This window comes from Oncorhynchus mykiss, chromosome 17 (genome assembly GCF_013265735.2).
Source record: "Oncorhynchus mykiss isolate Arlee chromosome 17, USDA_OmykA_1.1, whole genome shotgun sequence".
Lineage (NCBI taxonomy): Eukaryota > Metazoa > Chordata > Actinopteri > Salmoniformes > Salmonidae > Oncorhynchus > Oncorhynchus mykiss.
Window position 1 is genome coordinate 33,390,400 of NC_048581.1, and position 19,893 is coordinate 33,410,292.

Here is a 19,893-nt window from a genome sequence, read left to right on the forward strand (position 1 = left end):
ACAGCGCTGGGTGTGTAAGCCCCTATGGGACCACCTGTCATGGCCGACTAATTGTCTCAATGCCAGAAGGGGTCACTCTGACACTACCAATAAGGTGTCTGCTCGATCCAGCAATGGAGACAGGGCCATTTCACCATCTCCTTCTCAAGGCTGTAGTGACTGAGTGAGAATGTGTGTTTGTTTTTGTCACAGTCTTGATCTTTTAATGACGACCTATTGAATTAGCACAGATTAGCATTAATCAGACGTTGTTAATACGTTATATATACTGCAAGCAAAGGTCATTTTCTTCATTGGTGTCATAGTGTAGCTTATTGACTTGTCATTGGTACTAACCTCTTGGGGTCATCTCTAATCAACTTGTTAATTACCTGACGTGACACTTGAGTGATTTCATTGCTATGCATCGCCAGCTAATTATAGCTTGGCCTTGTTGCTCTTTCAAAGCATAAGCATAGGCATACGATTTCAATGACCTACTACTGTATAGAGTGGAAGCGTTTAGGTGTAGTAAGTCCCAATTGTAGAATATCTGTGTCAGTAACACAAGCCTATTACAAGCCTCAATATATCACCACAGAGTTCTTAGTACTGCAGATGGAACCTACATGCAAATGAATAGGAAAACATTCGAGCAGATTCATACAATAGCCCCTTGAGATAGCAAAGTTCTACTTTTCCTCATGAGGACATTTCCTCCAGGCATGTTCATGAAACATTAATGTCATCATTAGATCAGCCCACCTGCTCCTTCCCCAACTAACAAATGAGTCACATGATTCATTATAAGACTCTTTTTTTTTTCAAACAAAAAAAAAAAAAACATTTTAGTAATTTAGCAGACACGCTTATCCAGGGCGACTTACAGCAGTGAGTGCGTACGTTTTCATTCGAACTGGTCCCCCATGGAAATCAAACCCACAACTCTGGCATTGAAAGTGCCATGCTCTACCAACTGAGCCACACAGGACCACATTGAATCACCCTCACCAATGTACTGGCAAAAAAACAAACATGAAATTCCTTGTTTTTTTCCCACGCGATATTTTATCTATATTATTTTTCTATATTCTATTCTACATGCGCCTAGTCCTATAGGACTTCCTCTGCAGATGGGGTCCCTGGAGCAAACCACACTGTGTTAGGCTATAAATGAGTGTGAGACCTGGTCTCACTCAAGCTGATGCCTCTCGATGTGTTACATGAGGGGGGGCTAAGATGGGTGCCTGCCGACACACTTCTTATATAGCAAGTACACAAATGTCTAGGGGCATTGTTCTATTGGTGCTGTTAGGTACTCAGTATTACCACACACGCACGCACACACGCACATACGCGCACACATATGCACACAATTGTTGTTCTTCGGATGAACCAGTAGTTTTCATTTCAGTCGGATACACTAGGTAAGTGTGGATAATGTATTAACGCTGTGTCAAAAATTGACTCCCACCACTACAATGTGTCAGTTTAACAGTTTTGGAGTGTTCATATATACATGTTGGAATGTTAATTCCACTACTACTGCAAAGCCAAGCTGCCAAATGTGTCTGTGTCTCAATCTAGGGTTGCACACTACTTTTGACCAGACCCATATTCTCACTCTAATCACCATGATAACTTAGTGTGGTTGACTGGATTTGAACCTGGGTCTGCTGTATGTCACAAGACTGTGTTACGCTACTGAGCTAAGGAAATTCTCTAGGTTTTAGGCAAGGTTACTTATCACATGAGCTTGTGTCAACGAGCCACCGCCGTTACATTAGCGCATTTCATAAATTGACTATTGTTGTCATGCTATGCTATAGAGTTGTCAGAAACATTCATGTAAATACTACCAAAATGGCCCGACCAACCAGTGCTCCCGCACATTGGCTAACCGAGCTATCTGCATTGTATCCCACCACCCGCCAACCCCTCTTTTTATGCTTTTGCTACTCTCTTTTCATCATATATGCATAGTCACTTTAACAATACCTATATGTACATACTACCTCAATAAGCCTGACTAACAGGTGTCTGTATATAGCCTTGCTACTCTTTTTTCAATTGTCTTTTTACTGTTTTTTTATTTCTTTACTTACCTACACACACACACACACATACCTTTTTTCTCCGCACTATTGGTTAGAGCCTGTAAGTAAGCATTTCACTGTAAGGTGAACCTGTTGTATTCGGCGCACGTGACAAATAAACTTTGATTTGATTTGAACACCAGATGGGACCAGGCTGAATTAATATATTTTCCATGTAATAAACATAAAACAAAGATGAATGATCACAAATTCAGAATAATCTGACGAAGAATTGATATAAAGCAGATCCATAGAGACGGAAAACCCGCCAACACTACCTCTTTCCCATGCCTGCCTATTCAAACATTACAGTACGTTTGTTTATGCTAATTTACGACATGCAAATGACCTCCACAAAGCAAACAGAGAAGGTCTACCCCAATCTCACAAGAATCTAAATTGAAGGGAAAGACAGAGAAAAAAATGTCCACAATCTCCACACAAACTCTGACAGATTGACAAAACCCATATGCAAATGAACCAGGATGCTCAGTTGGAGGAAAACCACAGTGTCACCCAAAGGCCGTTTCTCTCCTCTGCTTTGCGACAGACAAAATAAAGAAATGTTCTTTCACTTCTCCTCATCAATTGGACCAGGGAATGACAAGTCAACAAAGGAGAATGCAAGAGGGGAGCATCCTAAAAAAGGAAGCCATTGCAGGGTCCTGCTGAGCCGGTCGTAATGCCAGTTGCACAATTAACAGAGGTTGTATGAGGAAATGGAAGGAGGACATTAAATATTGATCCCATGGCAACAGTGTGTGGCACCCACGCTATGTTCCTATCTGGATAGCAACCGGTGCCTTAGGACAAAAAGAGTACCTTAAATGTGCCCTTTGGTTGTGCTGCCCATGCATGTCTGTTTTAAAAATGTTGGGCCAGTCTTTTGGACAACGGGCCTTTTTTAGTGAGTGAGAAACAAACAAATGTAGGACTGTCATTGTATCCTCCAGCCACTATCCTACATAATGACTTTGACAATATCAGTAGGTCTCCACTATTTCTCATAGAATCTGCACAAAATGGCACAAATTCTTAAAATGAAATAGGGATTCATTGAAAAAGAAGAAAAGGTAAACGTGACGACAGCAGACCATGGGAGAGGAGATCCAAGAAGAAACACAGAGACAATCTACATAAACTGACAACAGTATGGACACATGATTTATGGATGGGTGGTGAAGCCAGTGGAAGGTTGATGTCTTTGAGGAGAAATGATCGGAACAGACAGGAGACTGACGGCTGAAACAAGCCCTGTGGCTCCTTTTCTGTCAATCAAAATGATTGACAGATTAGACGGCATGGGGGAATCTCAGTTCCTCCAGGCACTAAAGACAGCATTCTTAGACCCCTTACCAGCGCTCAGCATAGGCACCATATAAGAGTAAATGTGTGTGTGCATGCGTGTGTGTGTGAGTGCGCCAAGGTCTACCTCCCCTTGGTGGGAGACGTCTTCCTCATCAACCTTGTACTTGTCAACTAAAACCAGAAGTAGAGACCATTTATCTTCTAGAAGGTGCATCATCAACCCTCTAAAAATAAGAGCTACAACTGACCCTCATTTCTCTCCTGTTGGCTACATTACACACACACACAGAGAGAGAGAGAGAGAGAGAGAGAGAGAGAGAGAGAGAGAGAGAGAGAGAGAGAGAGAGAGAGAGAGAGAGAGAGAGAGAGAGAGAGAGAGAGAGAGAGAGAGAGAGAGAGAGAGAGAGAGAGAGAGAGAGAGAGAGAGAGAGAGAGAGAGAGAGAGAGAGAGAGAGAGAGAGAGAGAGAGAGAGAGAGAGAGAGAGAGAGAGAGAGAGAGAGTGAGAGTGAGAGAGAGAAAGAGAGAGAAAGAGAGAGAGAGAGAGAGCTCTCCAGTCCATTTTTCTATGTTCTGTCTCTCTCCTAGTTATTTTTAGGATGGTTATCTGTCAATGCTTTGTGGTGCTTTGTGACAAGGCTGGCAATGAATTTGTTTTGTTGTACACAGACAGCTCAAAGAATCCATCACTGTGCTGTGCTCGCCTTCAAAAGTTTCTTGCTCTTGGCCAATGACCTTTGCCAAGCTGTTTTAAAAAAAAAGTTTGAACATGTATTGGAAATTACAAATGGGAACATATTAAGAAGAGAGAGCTTGCACTAAAGACCTGCAAAGGAACAAATAAAGTTTGGAAAGATTAAAACATACAAAAATATATCTCCAGCATCATAACAGTCTGTCTACACATTTGACAATGATGATTTTCTACATTCTGTAGTCAAAAAGATTTGATATAATATTGACACTGGTGATGCTTTAATGAAGTGTCCCTTTAACATTCAACAATAAGATCCATGTAAAAATGAAGCCATATAAAGCTGTGTACTACCAAGTTCTTAACCACAGCATGGTTATGATTGGACAATCATAAAAGAGTTGTGAGAGATAAAAATGTGAAATATTTGCATAGATTTAACTGGTTTCTATTACGAGGACAACCGATTAAACATGTCCACGGTTCTAAAATGGCCTCCAATGAGAAACATGACTTGAAAGCCTTCCACAGGGATGTTGGCCCATGTTGACTACAATGCTTCCCACAGTTGTGTCAAGTTGGCTGGATGTCCTTTGGGTGGTGGACCATTCTTGATACTAGTGGAGGCTGCTGAGGGGAGAGCGGCTCATAAAATGTTAAAAAAAATGTAAAAACAGTGCAAATAGAATGACATCAAACTATGTGTTTAATTTATTTGATATCATTCCACTGATTCCGCTCCAGTTATTACCACAAGCTCGTTCTCCACAATTAAGGTGCCACAACCCTCCTGTGCTTGATACACACGGGAAACTCTTGAGCGTGAAAAACACTGGTACCTACTACCATACCCGTTCAAAGGCCGTTGGTGGCACCTTAATTGGTACCTACTACCATACCCCATTCACCCTCTGGAAGGCCCACATACAATCCAAATGTCAATTGTCTCAAGGCTTAAAAATCCTTCTTTAACCTGTCTCCTCCCCTTCATCTACACTGATTGAAGTGGATTTAACAAGTGACGTCAACAATAATTTAAGGGATAATAGCTTTCACCTGGATTCACCTGGCCAATCTATGCCACGGAAAGAGCAGGTGTTCTCAATGTTTTGAACACTCAGTGTACATTTTCCATCACTCCTTTTCCTTCAGATGTTATCATGAGGATTTCGCACCATTCCATCAGTTCCATTTAATTCAATCTACAGTATATGTCGAAGGGAAATGGCCCTTCAAAGAATTATCTTTATTTTACTTCTCTATAGAACATTCTACAGAACCATGAAAGCAGGGTTCCAGCTACATTGGCTCTTGGCGGTCATTAAAGAGATGGACCACTCAAAATATCTAACATGATTTATCCACTTATCTTGGCTATAAACAAAGCGTGAATCACTTTTCCCACAGTTCTTCCCCTGGGCCAGATCATATCGCCCACGGTTTACTGATGGAGGTGACAGAGACACATAGTCAAAACATGACAACACAGGAATGGGTTCATTTACTGTGCTTGTCACATGTAATACGTTACTACTGTAAATACATGTGGCCTCTAAATGTGGCCTGTTACTGTGATCATGGGATCAGAATCCTCCAGAGTTTAGGCATGAGTGACTATGACTGCAGATAACTGGGATGTGCCTGTATGTGAGGAGCCTGGAATCCCACAGAGGAATCTGAACCAGTTTCAGATTGTTAAGGTTTTAAAATACATAACACGTGTATGTCCTCACACAAAATCCTTTCCTTTTGTTTTTCTTCTCAGCGGTTTAGTTACGCTGCCATCACCTTTATTCCTAGAGTATTCCAACACCTACAGGCACTATTTTTTTTGTGTGAGAACAAAATTGTTTAGGTACAATATACATATAATTTCATATTCAACTCATATTGTATTTTCCATTCATTTTTTTCCATTCGTTAATTTACACATACTGTGGGCTGCCTTTTGTTTTTACATAAATACAAAGTATAAATATAACAGGTAAAGGAAGAGAAACAAAAATAAGTGAGCCTCCCCCCAACCCCCAATCCCATTCCCCCAACCCCACCCATCCAACATGTCTCCGTCCAACCACCCACCTACTGTGCCCGTGCTGCCTGCCAACAGTAATTATCTCTGATTGTTTTAGATATTCAAGGAGCTATCATCGTTAAGTAACATAGTAGATCCAAAGCATTGAATATTAACATTCATGCACTTAGAAACACATTTTGTAACTTTGTCCCAGAAGCATTTAACTGCAGGGCACTCCCACATCATTTGAAGGAATGTGCCTGCCTGATTTAGGGGACACAGAACTACAGGCAAATCTAACAAAATGGTGTTCTGCATTCTGTTTTATTTCCAACAAGCCCTCACAGTCTCACGTCAAAATTAGACGTTCACCCATGTTTCTCAAACGTCAAATTTCAAAGTTGTTACAAATGTAAAATGTCTAAGTGTTTAAGGTTAAGTTTCGGCATTAACTCCCAATAGTTCAGGTAAGGGTTAAGGTTTGGGATAGGCTTAAAACAACAACAAACATTTTTTTTATATCGCTGGATTCGAACTTGAAACCTTTGGAATCAGAGGCAGTGCTCAATGTTGCCTCTAGTGGCTGTTTTCCACGTCATTTCCCAACATTCTCAGACATGGCTGGACGTTGAACACTGACTTGTATCACGGGTGACCTGGGTTGGCTAGGCTACAAAAGGCAATCAAGCCATACGTCAAAACCTATTTCATTTACTACTCCAATTGCTTGTGAGAGATGTAATGAAACATTTAATTTGCCCTAAAATCCATTGAACATTGGTCAGTGTATTAAGCTGTTTTGCAAAAAGCCAAATGGATTTTCATGAATAAGTTAAGGACGCACAGTACAAATTATATGTCAGAATATTGTAGGGTAGTGAAGCCTAAAGTGGAATGTATCAGAGCCCTTTGAAAAGAGGCTTTGGGGTGGACTAAACTCTCCACATACGGGGCACTAAAAATAATGTTTTTCTGTTTTTTTTAACAGATAAAAAAAAAGGTGGGCAAACGTAACCATTCCTAAAAAGCCAGCTTCAATGACACATTGGTGAACCATGAAATTAGATAAAAAGCCTTACTGGCTGAATAAGGCCCCTCTGGTACACAGAGTACGTGGTTTTGTAGCTCAGTTGGTAGAACATGGGGCTTGCCATGCCAGGATAGTGCACGCATGACTGTAAGTCGCTTTGGATAAAATTGTCTGCTAAATGGCATATATACACTGAGTGTACAAAACTTTAGGAACACTTGTTCTTTCCATGACATGTGACATGGTGAGTCAAATCAAATAAAATCAAATGTTATTTGTCAAATGTGCTAAATACAACAGGTGTAGTAGACCTTACTGTGAAATGCTTAGTTTCCAAGTAACCAACCATGCAGATCAAGAAATGTGTTAAGTTAAGATAGTTAAGTTAAGATAAATAAATAAACTAAAGTAAAACAAGTTTAAAAAAAAATCCCAGTAACAAAATAAAAGAACAATAACGAGACTATGTGCAGGACGTACCAGTACCGAGTCAATGTGCGGGGGTACAGGTTAGTCAAGGTAATTTGTACATGTAGGTAGGAATAAAGTGACTGCATAAATAATAAACAGCGAGTAGCAGCAGTGTAAAAACAAAAGGCAGGGGGGATTAATGTGAATAGTCCGGGTGGACATTTGATTAGTAAATACGTAACATGTAGGGGGGGAAAGCTATGATCCCTTACTAAATCCACTTCAATCAGTGCAGATGAAGGGGAGGACACAGGTTAAAGAAGGATTTCTAAGCCTTGAGACAACTTGTATTGTGTATGTGTACCATTCAGAGGGTGAATGGGCAAGACAAAAGATTTAAGTGCCTTTGAACCCGGGTATGTAGGTGTCAGGCGCACCGGTTTGAGTGTGTCAAGAACTGCAACGTTGCTGGGTTTTTCAGGCTCAACAGTTTCTCGTGTGTATTTAGAATGGTCCACCACATGCGGAGAGCATTGGAGTCAACATGGGCCAGCATCCCTGTGGAACGCTTTCAAGTCATGTTTCTCATTGGAGGCCATTTTAGAACTGTGGACATGTTCAATCGCTTGTCCTCGTAATAGAAACCAGTTGTAGAATCTATGCCCCGACTGAGGGCAAAAGGGGGTGCAACTCAATATTAAGAAGGTGTTCCTAATGTATATATGACGCCATGACATTACATGACAGATGGCATTAGCAAATGTGAGTTTGCTTCCTGTGAAGGAAATGCTTCATGTTTCTGCACGGTGGTGTGACGTCTACGTGTACAATTCATTCAGCCTTACACTGTATGTTGTATTCCTCTCTGAAATCTATGTGTAGCAATGCAAATGCCTGGCCTTGTGTGTTTGTGGATGTGTGCGTGCGGGAAATGGATGTTGTGTTTTGCATTGTATACTGACGCACTGCTCAGGGGATCTGAAAAGAAGGCCTTGTCTTTGTGGCAACTTCATTGCCGATTACATGATTTGTTGGCACAGTAACCAGGTCACCCGCAGGATATGACTGTTACAGTCAGCCTCCTCTGGTGAGTTAGAATACCACTGTGCATCCCTCACTGTTGCACTTGGAAGTTTGCAGACTATTTGTTTCAAGTCTGCTTGCTTGTTTCAACTATGGAAAAGTCGCTAACCATTATCAGCAGAGCCGTAACTACATATGAGGACACCAAGGTCCGGACCTTGGTAATAAAAATAAATAATAAAATAATAATAATAATACAAACATTTATTTTGTACACAATAAAGAAAATCAATTATGGGTCAACATTTAATATTGCTCCCAGCGTTTGATTAAAGCTCAGATAGCTTCGGCTATATTATTTTTCTGACTGAGTTCTAACCGTGCCTGACTCTTTGCTAACAAATGGGATCATGAACAGTGGTTTCTTCGTTATGTTTGCCTGCGTTCCCCGGATTTGCCTTCCGGATTTGTATTTTTAGCAGCACATTCACCACTTACTTGCTAGATATTACTGCACTGTCAGAACTAGAAGCACAAGCATTTCGCTACACTCGCATTAACATCTGCTAACCATGTGTATGTGACAAATACAATTTGATTTGATATGATTTCCCTCAAACGGCTAACACCACCAACTCGCAGCACAGGCCGGGGGCCTGAGACGTGAAACGAACTACCTCCACTCATAGTCAGGTCAAGTAGGCAACTAGAGACGCAGCTGACAATGTGTTTGCGAGAAATCCGGACAAAAGGCCATTTTAAAACCAGACTCATGCTGTGTCTACAGACATCCCCCAAACGAACAAAAATACACTCTCGGAGAATGAGTGCACAACTGGTAAATAGTCGCTTAAAGATATGTCAGCCAGGTGGCTAGCTGCCGGCAGCGACTTCTATTGCAGTAATGTTGAAGGGCTCTGGCTAGAATTACTTAGCCAGATAGAAGGATGAAATAAGAAGCTAACGTTGAATAGAGCCTAACGCAGCAAGAACAAATAATCTGCTGTTTTTGTGGCTATGACTGTAGTATACTGTAGTATTTACTGTAGTGTTTTTGCCGACAATACCGAATTATTTACCCTATTGTATTTGCTTTATTATCTTTGTCATAGAAGTGGGGGCCTTCTCCTTGAGGATACGTACTGGACAAATACTAAAATAAAACATTTTCCATAACCTGTAGGTAGATGGGACTTGAGCCTGAATGGATAGTTTAGAGCTTCTGCTCTTTTCTATTACCTGAAGGGAACACAATATACAGTCTATACTTGGCATGCACAGTTGAAGTCGGAAGTTTACTTACACCTTAGCCAAATACATTTAAACTCAGTTTTTCACAATTCTGACATTTAATCCTAGTAAAAATTCCCTGTTTCAGGTCAGTTAGGATCACCACTTTATTTGAAGAATGTGAAATGTCAGAATAATAGTAGAGAGAATGATTTATTTCAGCTTTTATTTCCATCATCACATTCACAGTGGGTCAGAAGTTTACATACACTCAATTAGTATTTGGTAGCATTGCCTTTAAATTGTTTAACTTGGGTCAAACATTTTGGGTAGCCTCCCACAAGCTTCCCACAATAAGTGTAGGGCCTCCTTGCTCGCACACGCTTTTTCAGTTCTGCCCACAAATTTTCTATGGGATTGAGGTCAGGGCTTTGTGATGTCCACTCCAATACCTCAACTTTGTTGTCCTTAAGCCATTTTGCCACAACTTTGGAAGTATGCTTGGGGTCATTGTCCATTTGGAAGACCCATTTGCGACCAAGCTTTAACTTCCTGACTGATGTCTTGAGACGTTGCTTCAATATATCCACAGAATTTTCCCTCCCTCATGATGCCATCTATTTTGTGAAGTGCACCAGTCCCTCCTGCAGCAAAGCACCCCACAACATGATGCTGCCACCCCCGTGCTTCACGTTTGGGATGGTGTTCTTCAGCTTGCAAGCCTCCCCATTTTTCCTCCAAACATAACGATGGTCATTATGGCCAAACAGTTCTGTTTTTGTTTCATCAGACCAGAAGACATTTCTCTAAAAAGTACATTATTTGTCCTCATGTGCAGTTGCAAACCTCAGTCTGGCTTTTTTTAATGGCGGTTTTGGAGCAGTGGCTTTTTCCTTGCTGAGCGGCCTTTCAGGTTATGTCGATATATGACTTGTTTAACTGTGGATATAGATACTTTTGTACCTGTTTCCTCCAGCATCTTCACAAGGTCCTTTGCTGTTGTTCTGGGATTGATTTGCACTTTTCGCACCAAAGTACATTCATCTCTAGGAGACAGAACGAGTCTCCTTCCTGAGCGGTATGACGACTGCATGGTCCCATGGTGTTTATACTTGCGTACTATTGTTTGTACAGATGAACGTGTTTGGAAATTCGTCCCAAGGATGAACCAGACTTGTGGAGGTCTACAATTTTTTCTGAGGTCTTGGCTGATTTCTTTTGAGTTTCCCATTATGTCAAGCAAAGAGGCACTGAGTTTGAAGGTAGGCCTTGAAATACATCCACAGGTACACCTCCAATTGACTCAAATGATGGCATTTGACTGTAAACAATTGTTGGAAAAATTACTTGTATCATGCACAAAGTTGATGTCCTAACCGACTTGCCAAAACTATAGTTTGTTAACAAGACATTTGTGGAGTGGTTGAAAAATGAGTTTTAATGACTCCAACCTAAGTGTATGTAAACTTCCGACTTCAACTGTGTGTTTCTCACTCGTGGGTGACACAAATTGGGATATGGGTAAAAAAAAGCAATAGTATTGCTAGGACTGTCTGGGAGAGGTCTGAGGGGAAAACTAAAACTGTAAATAAATCTGTTATTGGCAAAGAGGTTTGTTATTGGGTTATTATTATTCTATACATTCTATAGTATACTACAAAATTCCATCCTAAGTATTAGACATGATTGAGGGATATTACAGTATGTAGTGTATTCTACAATGTACTACAAAATTCTATAGTAAGTACTACACATGATTGAGCGATAGTACAGCGTATAGTATAGTATTCTAGAGTATACTACAACAGTGTATATTAAACACTACATGATCAAGTGATACAACAGTGTGTAGTATAGTATTCTACAGTATAAAACAAAATAGTAAGCACTACACAATCAAGGAATACTACAGGGTGGAGTATAATATTCTACACAGTATATGAGACAATTATAAAGTAAGCATTACGTAATTGAGGGATACTACAGTTTGTAGTATAGTATTCTACAGTTTACAACAAAATCATATAGTAAGTACCAAACATGATCAAGGGCGGCAGGTAGCCTGGTGTTTAGAGTGTTGGCCAGTAACCGTAAAGGTTGCTGGATCGAATCCCCGAGCTGACAACCTAAAAATCTGCCTTTCTGGGTAAGTCTCTAAGTGCTGGATTGTGTAAAATTTGCCCATTTTTCTTTTCAAGCTCTGTCAAATTAGTTGTTGATTATTGCTAGACAAACAATTTCAGGTCTTGCCATAAATTGTCAAGCAGATTTAATTCAGAACTGTGTAGATTTAGCCTTGTGTTTTAGGTTATTGTCCTGCTGAAAGGTGAATTCATTTCCCAGTGTCTGGAGGAAAGCAGACTGAACCAGGTTTTCTTCTAGGATTTTGCTTGTGCTTAGTTCCATTCCGTTTACTTTTTATCCTGAAAAATTCCCCAGTTCTTAAAGATTACAAGCATACCCATAACATGATGCTACCACCCCTATGCTTGAAAATATGGAAAGTGGTACCTGGTAATGTGTTGTATTGCATAAGCCCCAAACATAACACTTTGCCAAAATAGTATTCTTTACAGGCTTCCTTCTTTTCACTCTGTCAATTAGGTTAGTATTGTGGAGTAACTGCAATGTTATTGACCCATCCTCAGTTTTCTTCTATCATAGCCATTAAACTCTGTAACTGTTTTAAAGTCACTCATGGCCTCATGGTGAAATCCCTGAGCGGTTTCCTTCCTCTCCGGCAACCGAGACGCCTGTATCTTTGTAGTGACTGGGAGTGTTGTTTTATTTATTTTATTTTATTGAACATTTATTTAACTTTAACTTGATATACCATCCAAAGTGTAATTAATAACTTCACCATGCTCAAAGGGATATTCAATGTACCAATAGGTGCCCTTCTTTGCGAGGCATTGGAAAACCTCCCAGGTCTTTGTTGTTGAATCTGTGTTTGAAATTCACTGCTTGCCCGAGGGACCTAACAATAATTGTATGTGTGGAGTACAGAGATGAGGTAGTCATTAAAAAATACTGTTAAACACTATTATTGCACACAGAGTCCATGCAACGGGTTATGTGACTTGTTAAGCAAATGTTAACTCTGAATTTATTTACGCTTGCAAAAACAAATGGGTTTAATCCTTATTGACTGAAGACATTTCAGCTTTTCACTTTGAATGAATTTGTAAAAATTTGAAAATCATAATTCCACTTGGACATTAATCAATTAACCAATCAAATGTATTTATAAAGCACTTCTTACATCAGCCGATGTCACAAAGTGCTATCCAGAAACCCAGCCTAAAACCCCAAACAGCAAGCAATGCAGATGTAGAAGCACGGTGGTTAGGAACAACTCCCTAAAAAGGCAGGAACCTAGGAAGAAACCTAGAGAGGAACCAGGTTCTGAGGTTGGCCAGTCCTCTTCTGGCTGTGCCGGGTGGAGATTATAACAGGACATGGCCAAGCTGTTCAAACGCTCATAGATGACCAGCAGGGTCAAATAATAATAATCACAGTGGTTGTAGAGTATGCAACAGGTCAACACCTCAGGAGTAAAGTTGGCTTTTCATAGCCGATCATTCAGAGTTAGAGACGCAGGTGCGGTAGAGAGAGAGAGAGGGCCGAAAACATCAGGTCCGGGACAAGGTAGCACGTCTGGTGAACAGGGCTATTGTATATTGGCCATTGACAAAATGTGGGAAAAGAAATCTCCTTATTGTCTGCCTTAACAATGCAAACTAAGGAATAACTCTGGATACAGACACTAGAGAAAAGCAGAGACCAGACGCTTCTTGCGTTTTTTCGTAAGTATTATGTGAATTTGAGCCCAGATGTTTTCAGCAAGAGAAAAACAGATGGAACAGGCGGTATCTCCACGGGACTTTGTTATAAGCCTTTTATTTCTCCAGTCCAGAGGAGACAAAGACATCCACTCTCCGTCACACATAAATGGTGTCGATTACAAAACCCACTGGCTGATGCGGAATTACAGCATACCCAGAGGTGTCATGCCCATAGGGGGCGGAAGGGCATGTGCCCCCTCAGATTTGTCCTGCTTCTTAATTTTTCAGATGTTAAATTAATGACAACTTCATTTTTAAGCCCACGCTTGATCACAATTATTTATACAGAAAATATATGTCAGGGTTTCTTCCAAGGTGCACCACGGAGCAAAGGTAGGAGGTATGTTTGTAAGTGAATTTGATCTAGCTATGTTAGCCTATTTATTCCTTTTTTGATGAATAATAAAACGGTTTTGGTGTTTCTCTGTAATGCCTAGTAATTTTATGAAGTTGGCTTTAACTAGCCAGCTAGATAGGTTCCCAATCTCCCAACCTCAAAACTAGCTACCAAGCCATTTCAGGCTATCAATCAATTTAGAGTAGCTTGTCTAACTATCTTAGCTGGCATGCTTGCTGGCAAGGTTGCCAGACTTTAGAAAATTCCAAAATTTCTTTAATTCTTGGGTTACGATAGAATATACCACTGTACTAAACTCCCAAGGGCATAAACATTGTTAAAGAATCAATGTGGATCATTCATTTAAATAACAATTGAACAGGTAAATACCTATGTTTAGATAACCTATGCAGAAAAATAGACAGAAATATGTGCCTGCAGGATCTCTTGGAGATTAGAGGGGAGGTGTAGTGTACACAGAGACACTGACATCTGGACCTGTGGCTCTCTCGATTGGATTGTCGCCATGTGTGGACCAGTATTGTGGTTGTGAGAGACGCTGACAGTTTTCAATGCATCGATGCCACAGTAGAAGCCATATTCTTTTTATGTGTTCTAGTGCTGATTATAAAAGGAATGCTGGGTTTCTATGGTGATACATCCTGTGGGAAAGTCAAAGTACAACTCAGAGCAGATCCTTTTGTTCAAGTCATTATCACATGCACGTATAGCTCATAACATAAGCCTGTTAGTGACTTTAAACACTTTATTGAAAAAAACGGGTGCCACTTTAAACGGAGCACAACTTATACAGGCTTAAATGTAGCGTACATAAATGCTTCACAAATCATCTATACGTGTAAGTCATACTCTATAAATGCTGTAGAATGTTACATTTGCCAATTCTACTCGGTTTTCTACTCCGCTAGCCAGCACCTCGCCTAAATAGGTGTGCGTTTCTTTTTCTTCTAGAACATTTCCCAATTCACCATACTGTGGGAAAGGTTATGTACCCTTTATACACCATTTATAGAAATGACATAGGCTTAAAGATGACTTGTGAAGCATTGTCATAGTGCTTATCTTATCTTTATGTCTGCCTTGATCTTTATGTATGCTATATAAAGCCTTTATAAATAATATTTTGCTTAAACAGGGACCAAAATATGTTTCGTTTTTCTGAGGCAGTAGCCTCAAGGCTGGAGAAGCAGGTCAGTGAACAAAGGGTTGCCGGTTCAAATTCCAGGGCTGACGGGGAACAATCTGGCGGGAGCGAGGTGCCACCCACTGCCGTTATGCCATTGAGCAAGGCACTTAATCCCTAAACTGCTCCGGGGTGCTCCTCTTTAGCTGACCGTGTGCTGACCCTGTGCTGCTTCCAGGCTCTCCTGTGAGTGTATGTCAGAAGGGGTTGGGGGGGAAAAACCCCACATAATACAGCAGACACATTTCCATTTTACAACAACAGTTGTGTTGTATTTTATTACGAAACGCTGACTTAAAGGGAGACTCGGCGAAATGACACTGCCACGAGCGGCACCGCAGATATTGCGATGAGCGAGATGCAAGACCACGCTCTCACACAGCATCTGCGCATGTGCACGGGTTCACTTCACGCTGTTCCAAACAGCCGGAGAAGTAGAGCCTTGCGCTTCAACGCTCTCAGTTGTTGTGGAAATTGACCTACTATGCTGTTAACTTTCTGCATCAACTTCATAACGCTGAGTCTGCATTTAATGTACTGAAAGACAGTGGGGTCCGGAAGTATTGGCACCCTTGATAAAGATAAGCAAAAAAAAGACTGTATAAAATAAATAATACAAATACTGAGTTAAAAATGTTTTAAAAAATCTATTATTATATGCTAATACAATTGCTCGGAGAAATTGATTTTTTTTAACAAGTAATAAAACAAATCTCAAAAAGACTGGGTCAACATGATTGGATCCCCTATTATCAATACTGCAGCATGCTCACCTTGCAAGGATAATAACACTGAGGCTTTTTCTAAAATGTTTTATGAGATTGGAGAACACATTGAGAGGGATATTAGAACACATTGGGAGGGATATTAGAACACATTGGGAGGGATATTATACCACATTGGGAGGGATATTAGACCACATTGGGAGGGATATTAGACCACATTGGGAGGGATATTAGAAAACATTGGGAGGGATATTAGAACACATTGGGAGCGATATTAGAACACATTGGGAGGGATATTAGACCACATTGGGAGGGATATTAGACCACATTGGGAGGGATATTAGACCACATTGAGAGGGATATTAGAAAACATTGGGAGGGATATTAGAACACATTGGGAGCGATATTAGAACACATTGGGAGGGATATTAGACCACATTGGGAGGGATATTAGACCACATTGGGAGGAATATTAGACCACATTGGGAGGGATATTAGACCTCCATACAGAATCTTTCCAGATCCCTGATATCCTTCGTCTCTGCTTATGGACTCCTGAACTGTATGTATCTTTCTGTAACTAAAAGCGCTATAGGCCTATATGTTCCAATAAACAAATTCTACTGTTTTTTAAACTTTAAATAATGTTGTAATTATGAGATCCAGGGCCAAAAATCTGAAACAAAATGCAAATCCTTAACTCATTTTCACTGACCTTCCTGTGAACTTTCCTGAAATAGTTTTTTTTTAGGATGTAAATCATCCTTAAAAACATGCACACCCATACATCCTCACGCATGCTCACCACTCACCACACGCATACATACTGTACTGTTCACCAACCACTACTACTACTACGGTTACTATCTAACACTTAATGACTGTTTATTACAACGCTTTATTGATTGCTTCATTTACATATATAATTGATGAAAAGAAAAGGGGGCATACTGAAGTGAAACGAATGGTGACCTCTAGCTCACTTTGGTTTCTTCCCATAAACATACACGTTGCACTGTAGATTTGAACTTCTACAGCTTATGCGTAAATATTTCATTTGAAAGATTATTATTTGAAAAAAACCCATTTTAACTGTTCCAACTACTCAACTTATCATCAAGCCCTTGATTCGTTTGGGGCAGAAACAATGTTCCAACTTATTTGGAATGACTACGCAGTGAAGAGAAAAGACGATGGAGGCCGAATGATGCTTAGGTGAAGCTTCTATACATGGTCGGTCACATACACAACAATATACTCCAAATTACCATTGCATTCCCATTATTATTTTTATAAAATGTTCTCATTTTGACCTAAGGCTCACTGCTGAGAATACACTCTGGCCTAGAAAGCGCAAACCTTCGGGGCACCACTGCTGAAAACATTGTGCAATTTGCAGCTTCACCCTGAGCCATAGAGGTCTCTGATCTTTCTCTACACTCCCTGCTTTCCATTGTGTGTATAGAACACAGTGAAAAACGCCAATGCATTGATCTTTTTTTCCCTCTCTCACAGCATTTGTTGTGTGAAACCAGGTCATCCAATCTATGAGTTATAGATCTCTCTCCATGACAAACTCCGGCACTACACAACATTGTGTAGCTTTCTTTGTCCCTTCGGTTGAACGCTTCTGTTCGGGTTTTAGCATGCCTTGTGCTTTGCAAGCATCTTTGTAAAGTGTTGTTCCATTAAGTCATTGGGAGGGACGGGATGCAGTGTCTTCTCATTTCGTGTCAGATTCCTTGGATCGGGGCTCTCATCCTAACAGCACTTCGTCATGCGGCAGGTGCTCCATACGCTTCCCACGCAACCACCAAAGTGCTTAATCAATAATGAAAATACTCTGGTCGGCTCCAGTGAGGAGAACGCTGGGGTTTTAAAATGGAAGGTGAAACATGAGCTAGAGTAAAGGGGGCGACAATGGCACTCCATTTAATATTCAGCACTCCATCCATCCAACTTCTCCCTTTTCTCTTCCATTCATCTTAAAAAAAACTTAACTTTGAACTATTTTCTTGGCCCATTTGTCTTCCCCTCCTTGCAGGATGCCTCTCCTGTTACATCTCTCTTCTCCTCAATGTTTCTCCTCCTCTCCTTTCTGTTTCTCTTGGGCCCTCATTTTTTTTAAAAACTCTCTTCTTCATCTCCAACCTAACCTTGCTACTCCTCCTGGACCTCAATGACGTGCATGCCTGCTCCCAATTGCATGTGCGAGTGGGTGTGTGTCTCTCTCGGTTCCTCCACTTTTTTACATCTGCGGTCAAACCATATGGAGAGAGGTGAGGTAATGGGACCTAAATTGGGTGGCTGGAGGCTGCAGGAGAGCCATCTGGGACATAGGCCTACTGTTGTAGTCAGGCTGGGCTGACAACTGTACAGACTTTCCCACCAAACCACAGGCTATTGTCCCTAAGGGATGGGAATGTTCTCCATCTGCCATACATAATGGCTCATCTGTTGGACACAATGCGAGTATGTTGCCTTCTTAGTTGGACATGAGAGTTAAACTGGTGTCGACCAAATCTAGGACTTGTTTTCAAAATGTATTTGAGGTTTTCATAAGAGACTGGTTTACTAGTTTGGTTGTGTGGGGTTTTAGGAAAGTTCTATGCTCGCATTTCTCAACACACAAAACATTCCAATATGTGAAGTCTAACCGAAAAGGAATAAAAACAATTATAGTGGGATTAATATTGTGTGAATTCTACAGTACAAGAGGAAAGGTTGACAGATATTTGCACTCGGAGCAAAATTTCACTTGTGCCACCTTGCCATAATACCTAGTTGGCCTACTCCGGTAAAAGATACCTCTGAGCCAAATACTTTACAGTACCATCATTTCTGGGCAAATATACACTACCGTTCAAAAGTTCGGGGTCACTTAGAAATGTCCTTGTTTATGAAAGAAAACATTTTTTTGTTCATTAAAATATAAAATAGTTCAGAAATACAGTGTAGACATTGTTATTGTTGTAAATGACTATTGTAGCTGGAATCGGCAGATGTCCAGACGAATTTCAGAAGAAAGTACTTTGTTTCTGGCCATTTTGACCCTGTAATCAAACACATGAATGCTGATGCTCCAGATACTCAACTAGTCGAAAGAAGGACAGTTTTATTACTTCTTTAATTGGAACAACAGTTTTCAGCTGTTGTAACATAATTGCAAAATGGTTTTCTACTAGCCTTTTAAAATGATAAACTTGGATTAGCTAACACAACGTGCACAGAGTGATGGTTGCTGATAATGGGCGCCTATGTAGAGATTCCATTAAAAATCAGCCATTTCCAGCTACAATAGTAATTTACAACATTAACAATGTCTACACTGTATTTCTGATCAATGAGATGTTATTTTAATAATGGACAAAAAGTGTTTTTCTTTCAAAAACAAGTACATTTCTAAGTGACTCCAAACTTTTGAACAGTAGTGTGTGTGTGTGTGTGTGTGTATGTATACAGTGCCTTGCGAAAGTATTCGGCCCCCTTGAACTTTGCGACCTTTTGCCACATTTCAGGCTTCAAACATAAAGATATAAAACTGTATTTTTTTGTGAAGAATCAACAACAAGTGGGACACAATCATGAAGTGGAACGACATTTATTGGATATTTCAAACTTTTTTAACAAAACAAAAACTGAAAAATTGGGCGTGCAAAATTATTCAGCCCCCTTAAGTTAATACTTTGTAGCGCCACCTTTTGCTGCGATTACAGCTGTAAGTCGCTTGGGGTATGTCTCTATCAGTTTTGCACATCGAGAGACTGACATTTTTTCCCATTCCTCCTTGCAAAACAGCTCGAGCTCAGTGAGGTTGGATGGAGAGCATTTGTGAACAGCAGTTTTCGGTTCTTTCCACAGATTCTCGATTGGATTCAGGTCTGGACTTTGACTTGGCCATTCTAACACCTGGATATGTTTATTTTTGAACCATTCCATTGTAGATTTTGCTTTATGTTTTGGATCATTGTCTTGTTGGAAGACAAATCTCCGTCC